Raw genomic sequence first — 14,465 nt, 5'->3', positions numbered from 1 at the left:
TGAAGTGAGCGTTTGGACAGTGGGGAAGAGGATCTGGCCCATTTCACAAGCAGCTCACAATGTATACAAATAAGTAAAATATAGGGCAAGTTGCGAAAAGATAACTACAAAAGAAGTAGAAATAACTAGCATGCTCAGAAGAGGGAAAGAGGCTACATCTGTATGAAGTCATCATAAGGGAGATCATATTTGAAGCTGGCATTGCAGGATGACGAAGACTTTACCTGACAGAAACAGGTGAAAAAGCATTTAGGAGAGAACCCTCCAAAGTTCGGAGGTTGATCTGGCTATATGTGAAAATGGAGGGGCAAGAGAAGAATGCTCTTCTGGGACAGATCTGCTGGTGGGTCATCACCGATGATGTGATGGACATCTGTTGTTCCTGACAGCCTAGTTGCCATCCCTCTTCCTCAAGTGGTAGCGCTCCGTTTCCTTTTAGGGAACCACCTCTCCCATATTTTCAGTCCAAGTAGAGCTGAACTTTACCCAGGCCTGGCCAATCACAGGATTTTCATCCTCTACCTTTAGAGGTTGTTTTAGGGATCAACACTTGACCCAAGCCCAGCATATCACTCATTTCTAAGGTTTTCACTAGAGCAATCAGGAAAGAGGTGCTCTCTTTCCATTACAGCGGATGAATTGTTAGAATGTAAATCCGGAGCTGCTGACGGCCATCATGCCGCCACCCATCACACCTCAAGCCTGCTTAAGAATGTAGCCAATACAGGGGAAAGCAAAGCAGCTAAGAGATTAAGACAGAGTTCTAGTAACATGCTGAGAATCTAAATCCTATCATGCCTGAAGTTTTCAAGCATGAAAACTTTCACCTCGGCTTTTCATTCATTTATTCAACAAATATTTACCGAAAAGCTAATTATATGTCAAATACTGTTTTAGGCACTGAAGATCCATCTGTGAACAAAAAAGGTACGTATCTTGGAATTTATATTCTGGATAGGAGGAGAGGTGGACAATGAATAAGTGAAATGTACAAATGTTAGTGATTGGTGTTAGTAAAAATAAAACTGAAAGGGGATAGAGGTAATAGGGGGGTTGAAATTTTAAATAGAACAATCAGAGAAGGCCTCACTAATAAGATAGCATTTGAATTTAAAAACACTGACAGTGAAGGAGTAAGCCATGTAGCTACCTGGGGAATAAAGATCCAGACAGAGGGACTGGCAAATGTATACTATGCCTGATGTGTTAAGAGGAACAGGAAGAAAGCCACCATGGCAGGGGTGTAATGAGCAAGGGAAAGTGTAGAAACAGATGAGATCAGAAAGGTAACCAGAAGCCATATTGTGCAGGGCATTGTAGGATGTTATAAGAACTTTAGCTTTTGTCTAAGTAGGTTAGGTAGCCATTGGAGGATTTTGAACAGAGAAATGACATGATGTAATTTATGTTTTAAACAATCATTCTGGCTCTTGCATCGAAAATACATCGAATAGATACATGGGCAGGGAGACCAGTTAGGAGGCTATTAAAATAATACAGGTGAAGCCCTGGCTGGTGTGGCTCAGTGATTTGAGTGCCAGCCTGCAAACCAAAACGTCGCCAGTTCCATTCCTGGTCAGGATATATGCCTGAGTTGTGGGCCAGGTCCCCAGTAGGGGGCATGTGAGAGGCAACCACACATGGATGTTTCTCTCCTCTTTCTCCCTTCTTTCCCCTCTCTCTAAAAATAAATAAATAAAATCTTTAAAAAAATAAAATAATACAGGTGAAAGATGACGGTGATTTGGAGTAGGATAGTAGCTGTACAGGCAGAGAGAAATGCTCAGATTTTGTTTTCAACCTCTAAATACTTCCATAAGTATTTCTTAAGATCAAGACATTCTCTTACAGAACCACAATATACAAAGGGGTCAAAAATCAGGAAATTCACATTGATAAAACACTGTTGATCAACCTGCAGGTTTTATTCAGATTTCACTCGTTGTCCTACTTATCTTCTGTAGGAAGAACTTTTCTGGTCCAGGATCCAATCCAGGGTCACCTGGTGCATTTCATTGGTCATGTCCCTTCAACCTTCCTGCATCTAGGTCAGTTTTAACCCTTCTTTCTTTGTTCTTCTCAACTTTGACATTTTGAAGAGATAGAACCAATTATTTTGTAGAATGTCCTCAATTTGGATTTGTCAGTTCATTAGATTCAGGCTATGCATTGGTGGCAGGAACCCCCCAGAAATGACATAAGACTCTTCTCATCAATCCCATCAGGTGGCAGGGAACTGTGACTTGTTCCCATACTGATGTTAACTTTGGTCACCAAGTCCTGGACACGTCCTCCAAATTTCCCCACTTAGTTACTATTTTCCCCTTTGTAATTAATAACTAACCTGTGGGGAAATTATCTGAAGATATGTGAATATCCTATTCCTTATCGTACATTGACGACTTTTGCTAGAATCAAATTATTATAATTGTCAAATAGTGGTTTTAAAACTCTATCATTCCTTCTGCATTTCTTAGTTAATATTTTACCATAAGGGTCTTCCCTTCTCCCTTGTTTATTTATTTACTTCTGTCAAAATAGATCCATGATTCTGCTTTTATTCAATGGGCTATAATCCATTTCCACCATTACTTACTTTGATCCTCAGATCGTCCCAGATTTGGCCAGTAGGAGCTCCTTCGAGCGGGCTTCTGTGGCTGTCATTCTTTGAACACATTTTAACTTCCGGCACAACATGCTCTAAGCTCACTCTTCCAGCCCCAGCCCTGGTCTCAGCCACTTTGCTAAGGACCCCAGCTTCTTTTTAGTGGGGAGCGACAATAGAACTCAAGATCTGGAACTAGCTGTGTTCATTGCCACTGAGGTGTCATTGCTCGTGTCCTTGCAGTGAACAGAGTGGAGAAAATAGGCATTTTATATCATTCTTGCCTTTCACCACTCTGTGTTTGCAGCTCCTTTCTCTCACCATGAGAAGCCTGGCTCCCAAAAAGATCAATATATTTACTCCTTTGCTCAATTCTACAATACACATAAATTTGTTTCAAAGTTACTACGCCCACATCCCTATTAACAATAAACCGGCTAGCCAATTAAGTCAAATTTAAGTTTTCTTTGCACTTCTTTTGGTCCTTTTATCTTCAGACTGAGGATAGTGAGAGTCCTGTAGCTGAAAGATAAGTTTATTTGTTTTGTTTGTTTCCAAATTAAGTTAAAGAAATCCTTGTTGATTTTACTTTTGTAAATGATTTTACGTTAATGAGGACATGTCTTCGTGCGGGCCTCTTTGGGTTCACTTTGTTTGGGACTTTCTGTGCTTCCTGCACCTGGACATCTGTTTGCTTCACCAGTTTGGGAAGTTTGCAGTCATTATTTCTTTATATAGGTTTTCTGTCCCTTTCTCTTTGCCTTCTGGGACCCCTATGATTCAAATGTTGATACACTGGACGTTGCCCAGAGGTCCCTTAAACTATCTTCATTTTTTAAAATTCTATTTTTCTTTTTGCTATTCTGTTTGGGTGACTTCCTCTTCCTTGTCTTCTAGCTTGCTGAGTCCTTCTGCTTCAACCACTCTGATGTGATTCCCTCTAGTGTATTTTTTTGTTTGTTTCACTTATTGTTTTCTTCAGTTTTGGTAGGTTCTTTTTTTATTTGTTCTCTTTGTTGTACTCACTGAGCTCATCTGTCTGTTCTTCCCCTGCACTTTGAACAACCTTATAACCACCAGTGTCTCTAACTCTTTATCTGACAGAGTGTGTGTCTCTGTTTCATTTAGTTCTTTTTCAGGAGTTTTGTCCTGGTCTTTTGTTTGGAACATTTTTCTCTGTCTCCACATTTTGGTTGCCTCTCTGTGTTTGTGCCTAAGAATTAGGCAAAACAGCAGCGTTTCGGTCTTGAACTTGCCTTGTGTAGGACCTTCCCCTTTGTCGACTGCGTGTGCTAGGTGTCTTTAGCGGGCCAGTTGGAGTTGTAGCTGGAGTAGGCTCAGGCCTTGGGTAGTTCAGGGGTGCAAGCTGCCCCCAGCCTGGAGCCAAAGTTAGAGTGGGCACAAAACAAGGGAGATCCCAGAGGGCAAGCTGCACCAGGACTGCTTTGGCAGGCCGGTTCGACTTGTAGATGTAGCAGGCTTAGGCCTGAGTAGTCCCAGGCACAAGCCACACTGGGACTGAAACTGACACTGGAGCAGTTGCAAGCTTCAGGGATTCCCTGGAGTAAGCCCCTGGGGCTGCAGGAAGTCCCAGGGACAAGCCATACCCAGGCAGGAGCTGTAGTTAGGGTGGGTGAGAGCCAAGGGGAGTCCCTGAGGCAAGTCACATCTGTGCCACATTGGCAGGCTGGCTAGAAGCTGGAGCTGGAGTAGTCCACAGGCAGATCCAGGCACAAGCTGCACTGGCCGGAATTGTGAATGGAACAGCCAAGGGCCTCAGGGAGTCCAAGGGACAAGCAGAGGAGCTGCTGTGGGCCTGGGGTGTGAGGGGCACTGGAATGGCTTTGGCCTGCAGTTAAAGTGCCTGGATTGAGCTCCAGCCATTGCAATCAAGGGGTCAGGGAGGGTCACACATGGTGCTCAGTGCATCTCAGCTGGGAGAGAGTTCCCACAGCTCTCTTCTTCCTTGGCAGATGTTCTAGGCTTAGTAAATGAATTTCCTTCCCATATAGCCTAGGTGTCCCTTAAACCACTGCTGTTTACCTGTGCCTCAGGAAGGGCGAGCCTGCACAGGCCCTCCACTGATCCCTCCTGGCAGCAAGGCCGCACCTAGGGTGGGAGCACCCACAGTGCCGGTCTCTGACTCTCCTACCGTTTCTGCGTGGTCTCTCATTCGTCGTACAGAAGATGTCCAGTCAGCCCCCAATTCTTCAAGGGGAATTGCTCTGTCTGCAGGTGTAAATTCATTGTGTTCATGGGAGGAGGTGTTCAGTATCTCCCTACACCACCGTCTTGGACAGGAGCCCTAAAGCGCTCCTGATGGCTTTGAAAGTACAGCCAATAGAATTGCTTCACGGTTTGAATATGGAGGGTGAATGAAAGAAAACACAAAAGGATTTGACAACTTGTGGTAAGAGTAGATTTGGTGAGGGAACGATGGAAAGAGAAGATCAGGAACAGGGTTTGGGCTATGTTGAGTTTGATTTGGTGATTGGACGTCCAAGTAAAGGTAGCCAATGGGTACTTGGATATATTCCAAGCTCAAGGAATCCAGGCCGGCAATATCAGTTTGGAAATCATCAGCATTACTAATGTTTTTTTGAAAAAAAAAATGTGTTTATTGATTTCAGAGAGAGAAAGGGAGAGAAAAAATAAGAGACACACATCGATGTGAGAGAGAAACATGTACCGATCATCTCCCATACATGTCCCGACTGGGAATCAAACTCACAACCTAGGCATGTGGCCTGACCAGGAATCGAACCTTCAACATTTTGGTGTATGGGATGATGCTCCAACCAACTGAGTCACACTGGCTGGGGCCATACATAACGTTTTTTAAAGCTGATAAATTCTACTTTTTTGTAAGTCAGTCTGAGTTGAATTTCTATTGTTTACAACCAAAAAGTGGAGTTCTTATCTTTCCAGACCATTTAAAACTCTCTCCCAAGAAGCTCAGCCTCTTCCAATCAGTTGGACAAACCAATCAACTCACATCTTTTCTTTTTTCTCTTTCACTAGGTTTTTTTTTTTAAGATTTTATTTATTTATTTTAGACAGAAGGGAAGGGTGGGAGAAAGAGAGGGAGAGAAACATCAATGTGTGGTTGCCTCTCGCATGCCCCCTACTGGGGGCCTGACCTGGCCCACAACCCAGACATGTGCCCTGACTGGGAATCGATCTTGTGGCCCTTCGGTTCGCAGGCCAGCACTCAATTCACTGAGCCACAACAGCCAGTAACCCCTCTTTTCTTATCACTCCACCCAAATACACACTTTCCCAACTGCTGTATCAGACTCTTCTAGGATAGAGGAGTTATAACATGACTAAACACTTCTACTAGGCAAAAAATGAAGAATCCATGAGGGGAAATAATTCATCAGTCATTTATTATGGATGTTCAAGGAATGTCTAGCAGAGAGAGTAGCTTTGACAAGACAGTAAACAGCAGTGCATTCACCCCTGTGTAGTCTCTTGGTCCCAAACCTTCTGTTTCTCATTTTGCTTGACAACCAGATTTAGATACTCCAGGGTCTCCTGGAGTCTGCTAGATTACTGCTTTCACTGTAAACTCCCTGCTCACCCATCTTCAAAGCTTTCTTATTTTATGCAGGATAAAGCCAGAACTGAATCTGGTGTTCAGTGGTCTGTGTCATCTCCAACACCAGTGCCCCTTTAATCGACTTTCGCTGTCTTACCTGGCTCTAATATTTCCCGAACATTCTGCTTCAGCTGAAAAAGTCCATCCCCAGACATTAGTTGTGCATTCTTATGTCTTCAGCTTTGCTCCTTGGGGTAGACAGAATAATGAACGGCTCTCCAAAGTACCCTTGTCCTAATCCCCAGAACCTGAGAATGTGTTATTTTGAGCCAAAAGGAACTTTGCAGATGAGATTAAGCTGAGGATCTTGAAATGGGGAGATTTGCCTGGGTGGTCTGGGTGGGCTCGATGTCATCACCAGGGTTCTTGCAGGAGGGAAGCAGAAGGGTCAGAACTGAGAGGAGATGTATACAGATGCAGCGGTCAGAATAATGCGGGGCCACAAGCCAGGGGATGCCGCACCCTGTAGAAACTGGGAAAGGCAAGGAACCAAATTCTCCCCTAGAGCCTCTAGAAGGAACACAGCCCTGGTAAGGCCTATTTTCGGACTTCTGACCCATACAACAGTAAGATAATAAATCTCTGTTGTCTTAAACCACCAAGTCTATGGCAATATGTTAGAGCAGCGCTAGGAAATGAATACACTTCTGCTGGGTCCCTGATCTGGATTTCTGTTTTCTTCTACAGACCTATTCAAATCCTATCCAGGATCAGCATAATCTAGTTTTTAACAGAATCTAGTTTGCAACAAACACTTATTGGATGCTTATCATGTGCAAAGCATCTGGCTAGATAGCAGTAGATAAAGAATGAATGTATAAAGATGAATGAGAGACCCCTGACTTTAAAAGAGCTCACAGTATGGAGCCAGGGAGGCAAGTCAGAGATTTGGAGGAGGAGTATGAACCGAGTTTGAAGCACCAGATGGGATCATTGATCTTATATTGGTGGGTACCAGCTTTATACCCTACCTTGGAGTTCTCTCAGATTTAAATGATTGTGACTCTTATTTTCTGTTTTTCATTTAGAACTTAATTCAACAACAGTTAACTGAGTCTACTACATGCAAGACACTGTGCTAGGTGCCATGGAGGATACCCAGAAACATAGCTTGTGTTTTCTCTGCTGCCTTTTGTTTAATTATTTTGTGTGTGTATGTCTTGTCTGGACTGTGGGATTTTTGTTTGTGTATTTGTTTAAGACGTATGTATCTAGGACCTCCTTTGTTTCAAGTACAAAGGAAGATTCAATGATGAGTAGGTATCTTTTTTTCAGGTGCTCACAGTCTAGTAGGAAAGACTTTCAAAATAATGTTTACAAAACAGTGCGATAAGTGTTGTAACAGAGGGGTGTACAAAGTGCTTCTGAGAGAGCTGAGGAGGGAGTTGTGAAGGAAGGCTTCAGGAGGTAGACCACACTTGAGCCATGGCTGAGAGATGAATAGACGTGCAAGAGGAAAAAGTGAGGCAGTGAGATGAGAAGGTAGCAGATTCTGGGTAGGAGGAACAGCGCTGGTCAAAATGAAGACCAGGGGAAGAGCACAGAATGAACAGCGGTAAGAATTGCAGTCAGGCTGAAGTATAGAATGTATAGTGGAAGGACAGGGAACAACATTAGAAAGGCAGGTCAAGTTCAAAAGGAGTCTTGTACTCCTGAGCTGAGAAGTTTGCTTTTTATGCTGTAAATAGTTCTGTGTCCTAGACAGTTTTTAACTAAGCTCTTTGGAAGATTCCCTTAGGAGCATTCGAGAATACAGAGAGGTCTGCAGAGATGATAATGGAGAAGATAAGGGCCTGAACCAAATCAGGGCAAGGGAACAAAGAGATGGAAAGCTGGGGGAGTATTATGTTAGTCTGCTGGGGCTGCCATAATAAAATACCACAGGCTGAATGTCTTGAACACCAGAAATTTATTTTCTAACAGTCCTGGAGGCGAGAAGTCCATGACCAGGGTGCCATCAGGGTTGGTTTCCGGTGAGACCTCTCTTCCGGGCCTGTAGATAGCCACCTTCCCTCTCTGCCCTCACCGGGCCTTTCTTTTGTGCACTCTCAGAAAGAGAGCAAGAGGACTCTAGTGTCTCTTCCTCTTTATAAGGACACCAGTCCTATCAGATTATGGCCCCACGTTATGACTTCCTGTATCCATAATTATCTCCTTAAAGGCCCTGTCACCAAATACAGTCACACTGGGTTGTTAGGTCTTCAACAACTCCCGCCTCCACCTTTGCCCGCCCCTCCGAGGAAGTTCCTGCATTGCATTATCTCTAGCCTTCTCTAAGGTCTTTAGAAACACAAACCCCCCTTTCCTTCTTTTTCCTGAGGATGTGTGGGGGAGAAATACGAACACAGATATTTCAAAGGTTTTGTTAATAATTTACCCTTTTACAGCTAGAATGTTCTTCCTCTTCCTCTTTGCTGACTATTTTCTGCTCATCCATTAAAAACAACAACAAACAAAACCATAAACTCACAAGTCACCTCTTTCACGACTTCTGCAAATCTGATTAAGAACGTGTCTGTGAACACATCAGGTCCTAACATATCTCTGTCATCATACCATGACAACATCAGATTGAGTAAGGTCCTTCAGGGCAAGTAGATATTCCTAGTGTCTAGCAATGGCAGCCAATTCACGTCTGTTACCAGCTCATTAAACAAATGAATGACTTCATACACTGTTACCTTCTTCCCAAGCAGTGGGAGTCCTTCTAAATTCTTTTTTTTTTCTTAAATTTTTATTGTTATTCAATTACAGTTGTATGCCTTTTCTCCCCATCCCTTCACCCCACCCCAGCTGAACCCACCTCCCTCCCCCACCTCCACCCTCCCCCTTGGTTTTGTCCATGTGTCCTTTATAGTAGTTCCTGTAATCCCCTCTTCCCACTGTCCCCGCCCTGGCTATTGTTAGATTGTTCTTAACTTCAATTATCATTCTTCCCAAATACATTCTGACTGCTCTTATCACTTAGAAATCAATGTGGGAAACAAACCCCCCTCCGAGCAACTAAGATACAAACTCAACTGGAAAGTCTGCAGGGGTCCACTCTGGGTTGAAACTCCAGGAGTGACCCCCAGAACACTGGAGAAGTGCTCTGCCAGGGAAGCGGCTACCTCTGCCATAATCAAGGAAGGTGGGACACCTGGAGGTTTCCCCTGATGACTGGGTTTCAGAACAAGTAGCTACAACTCTGATCTAGGGATCTGGAAACTATAATCAGTACATTGCCGCTGCTACACTCTGATGCAACCACCTCTCAATATTTGCAAAGCTAGAGACATCACTGGATCACAGCTGTAAAAATACATCACATCTCCATGACCTTGCTTGCTGGGAGACATAGCCAAAGTAGCAGTATAATGGCCTTTGTCTCACTTCTGCCTCCTAAATCTCACCTGAGTACATCTGACTGGCTGCAAGGTATTCTGAGAAATATAATCCTTAGCTTTTCAGCCTCTGCAGTATAGGAAAGCACACTGGAAGGAGATGGGACTGTATGCTGAATGCTAATGAACCATATTTGTCAATCGGCTCGTCTGAAATCCACCCAATGTCCTATCATCTGCAACTGGGTCTCTTCCTTCTTCCGCAGTCCCCTTGCCAAGTGCCCTGGTGCCTAAAAGACAAGGGACAAATCTTTGGTCTTGGTCCCTTTAGTCTACTCCTTCAGGGTACACTTTGCCCTTTTCTGTGACCTGGGTGAAGCAAAATTTCTTAGCTATGATTCTAAAAGCACAGACCTTTAAAAAATATTGGTGTATTGGAATTCATCAAAATTAAAAACTAATGCTCTTTGAGAGGCATTCTTCAGAGAACTAAAAACAAGCCACCAACCAGGATAAAATATTATATGTAATATAACATTTGCATATATTTTAATACACAAATCATACATCTGACAGAGGAATTCTTTAAAATATTTATTTATTTATTTATTTTCAGAGAGAGGGCAAGGGAGGGAGAAAGAGAGGGAGAGAAACATCAATGTGCAAGAGATACACTGATCAGTTGCCCCTCACATTCCCCCACTGGGGCCCTGGCCCACAACCTAAACATGTGCCCTGACTGGGAATCCAACCAGCAACCTTTTCAGTTCGCAGGCCAGCGCTCAATCCACTGAACCACCGCATCCAGGGCTGTCAAGGACTTGTATCCGACATATATATAACTCTCAAAATTCAATAATAAGAAACCAAGCAACCAGATAAAAAATGGGCAAAATATGCAAACCCAGAGTTCACCAAAGAAGTTATATAGATGATAAATAAACACTTGAAGAGATATTCAATGTCATTAGTCATTAGGGAATTGCAAATTAAGACCACAATGAGATACCACTACACACCTACAATAAAAACCGTCTGCTCTGGGTGTTGGTGAGGACACGGAGAAACGGGACCTCTCATATACTACTGGTGGGAGTGGAAAGGTACAACCACTTTGAAAAAGTTTGGCAATTTCTTTAAAAGTTAAATATATACCTACCATATGATTCAGTCATTCTACTCCTAAATATTTAGCCCAAAGAAAATATGGGCACACGAAGGAAACATGGGCACACAAAGACTTGTACATGAATGTTCTTAGTACTTCATTTATAATAGAAAAAAACTGGAAACAATCCCACAGTTCAACACCAGGTTAATAGATAAACAAATATTGGTTATCTATACTATGGGGTACTCCTCAGAAATAAAAAAAGAATGAACTATGATACTCCAACAATAAATAAATCTCGAATTTATGCTGAGTAAAAGAAGCCAAACAAAAAGAAAAAGAGTGCATACTGCCCTGGCTGGTGTGGCTCAGTGATTGAGTGCTGGCCTGTGAACCGAAAGGTCTGTGGTTCTGTTCCCACTTAGGGCACATGCCTGGGTTGCAGGTCGGGTCCCTGGTTGGGGGCATGCAAGAGGCAACCAACTGATGTTTCTCTTGCACATCCATGTTCTCCCTCTCTTTCTCCCTTCCTCCCCCTCTCTCTGCAAATAAATATTTTCTGTAAAAAAGGAGTATATACTGCATGATTCCACTTCATAAAATTCTAGAAAATTCAAACTAATCTATAGTGATGGCAATCAGGTCTATGTTTGCCTAGGGATAGGGAGGGTGAGAGAAACTACAAGGGGGACATGAGGAAGTTTGAGAGGTTAATGATATATTCACTATCTTGAATTTAATGATAGTTTCATGACAAAACTCATGAAAGTGTATGTTTTATATATGTACAGTTTATTATATGATTTTTTAAAAAAGATTTTATTTATTTTAGAGAGAGGAGAAGGGAGGGAGAAAGAGAGGGACAGAAACATCCATGCATGGTTGCCTCTCAAACCCCCTGCTGGGGACCTGGCCTGCAACCCAAGCATGTGCCCTGACTGGGAATCGAACCAGTGACGCTTTCTTTGGTTCAAAGGCCTGCACTCAGTTCACTGAGTTACACCAGACAGGGCTATTATACGTTAATTATACTTAAATACGGTTATTTAAAAATTAAAGTAAAGCAGAGACACTTGAACTGGGGAAGAAAAACAAACCATATGCTCTTTGTGTATATTCATTTACATTTACATGATTGCTTGATGTCTGTCTTCCTCACTAGAGTGAAACGTTCATAAAGCTGGGGCCATGCTTCTTTGCACAACTGCATATCTAATGTTTAACACAGAATCTTAGGGGCTTGCCAAATATATGTTGAAAAAAGAAAAGAGAGCCCCGGCTGGTGTGGCTCAGCCTCAGTGGATTGAGTGCCGGCCTGTGAATCAAAGGAACACCTTTTGGATTCCCAGTCTAGGGCACATGCCTGGGCTGCAGGCCAGGTCCCCAGTGGGGGGCGCATGAGAGACAACCACACGTTGATGTTTCTCTCCCTCTCTTTCTCCCTCCCTCTCCCTCTCTAAAAATAAATAAATAAAAATTTTGAAAAAATAAAATAACTTTTAAAAAAAGAAAAGAGAGAAGAGTGGAGAATAATTCCATGTTTTAACCCGGAGTAAAAGATATTGGTAGATATGGAGGAGTCCGGAGGAAAGGCAGAGACAGAACAGTCTAAGGGAGTGAAGGAGAACCGGGTAGTGCTGAGTCAGCAAAGCCAAAGCAAGTATTAACAAGCATGAGCTCATTTCCTTCACGTACACTGATTAGAATTCTCCAAAAGTCTGATCCTGAAAGAGGACAGATGACATTGCCTTTCCCACTTGTGACTCAAGAGGAGGAAGAAAATTGAAGTTGATTTGTCCTCATGTTGAAATCTTTGTAAAGGGAAAAGAATTCAAGACTACTCGATGTAATAAAATGAAACTAAAGATATTCTAAAAGAGATTCCTTTATATAGATGATCACAACAAAATATGTAAATAAGCCTAGAAAACCAATTACAACCAGTAATTTAAAGTTACTATTACTTTGAGTTGGTTAGAGTGTTATCCTGATAGATACACCAAGGTTGTGGGTTTGATCTCCAGTAGGACCCTGGCCAGGTGGCCCCCAGGCTAGGTTGTTCAGTTGTTTGGAGTGTCGTCCTGTACACCAAAAGGTTGTGGGGTTTGAGTCCCTGTTGAGCCAGGAGGCAACTGAACGATGTTTCTCTCTCACATTAATGTTTCTCTCTCTCTCTTTCTTTCAAATCAATAAACATATCCTCAGTGGATCAAAAAAAAAAAAAAAAGAATCAATGCCCTGGCTGGTGTGGCTCAGTGGACTGAGTGCCAGCCCACAAACCAAAGGGTCGTTGATTCCATTCACAGTCAAGGCACATGCCTGGGTTGAGGGCTGGACCCCCCGTGTAGGGCATGGGAGAGACAACCACCATTGACGTTTCTCTTCCTCTCTTCCTCCATTCCCCTCTCTCTAAAAATAAATAAATAAAATCTTAAAAAATAAAAATAAATGTTTTTTTTTTTTTAAAGGTTGCTGATTTGATTCCCAGCCAGGGTACATACTTGGATCGCAGGTATGATCCCTGTCTGGGCACATACCAGAGGCAACTGATTGACATTTCTCTCTCTGTCTCTATCTCTCTTCCGCTCTTCCTCTCAAAAAACAACAACAAAAAAAATCAATAAACATATCCTTGGGTGAAGATAAAAAGAAGTTTTGGAGGGTCACTACTACAAATCACATCTAAAATTTCTGGTACCTCTAAAAACCAATTTTCACCCCTTTAGGGGTGACATTGCCCTGTTGAGAAAACATGGTATAAATATATCATGTTTCTAATTTTTTATTTCAAAAAATGCTGCAATGAACAGCCTTAGGTATATATTTTCTGCCCTGACAGGGATCAAACCAACAACCTTGGCATATCAGGACGATGCTCTAACCAACTGAGCTACTTAGCCAGGATTATTTTCATACGGGATGAAAATACATACCTATAAATTATGAGGGTATGTTCATTTCAGCTTTGCTAGATCTTGTTAAATTGCTATACATGGTGTTTATGCCAGTTTTTCATTACCCCAATAATGTATGATTTCCTGTTTTTCCACTTCTTCACCAATACTGGAGTTGTCACTTTTTGATTTTTGCCAATCCTGTGTGAAATGCTATACTGTTGTTTCAATTTGCATTTTTCTAATTACTAGCGAGAATTTTTTCATGTTTATTGGCCATTTGGGTTTTCTCTGAGTGAATTGACTATTTATACCCTTTGTCCATATTAATATTGACTTTGGCTTCTTATTGATTTGTGGAAAGAACACTGTTCCAGTTATCTATGATACTCCAAAGTTGATGGTATAAAACAACAACCATTTTAGCAGGCCTGTGGATTCAAAGATGCTCTGAAGTTTAAGCTCCACTAGATTCACAGCAAGTTGGCCTCTGTGAGAGCCCTTTTCTATGTGTTTTCCGAATCTCTTTCCTTTTTTAACATTTCATAAAAAGCCTGAAACTGGAATTCCGGGACTTTACAGCGCTATTCCATCACACGTCATAGGGGTTCCATTATTTGGTTAGGTCTGTGTCTTGGGTGGGGCCTGCCCTCACCACTTTCTCTACTACAGGCAGCTTTGGACAGCAATCCTTCCTTACTATAGGTGAAGAACGCGGAGACCTTTTCTACGACGCCGGTCGTAGGCCTGGGACTTGATTGACAAAGACGTTAGCGAATGGCTCTGAAGTGAGCTGCCCAAGTTTATGCATGTACAGTCAAATGAAGGGCAGACAGGCAACCAACGACCAATGAGGGATGGCCCTAAAATGATAGAGGGCGGGGCTTCCTTGGGGGGGCGGACTCAGGATAAAGAGTCGGGAGCGGACCTG

This window comes from Desmodus rotundus, chromosome 3 (assembly GCF_022682495.2).
Source record: "Desmodus rotundus isolate HL8 chromosome 3, HLdesRot8A.1, whole genome shotgun sequence".
Taxonomy (NCBI): domain Eukaryota; kingdom Metazoa; phylum Chordata; class Mammalia; order Chiroptera; family Phyllostomidae; genus Desmodus; species Desmodus rotundus.
This window is presented reverse-complemented; position numbering follows the sequence as displayed.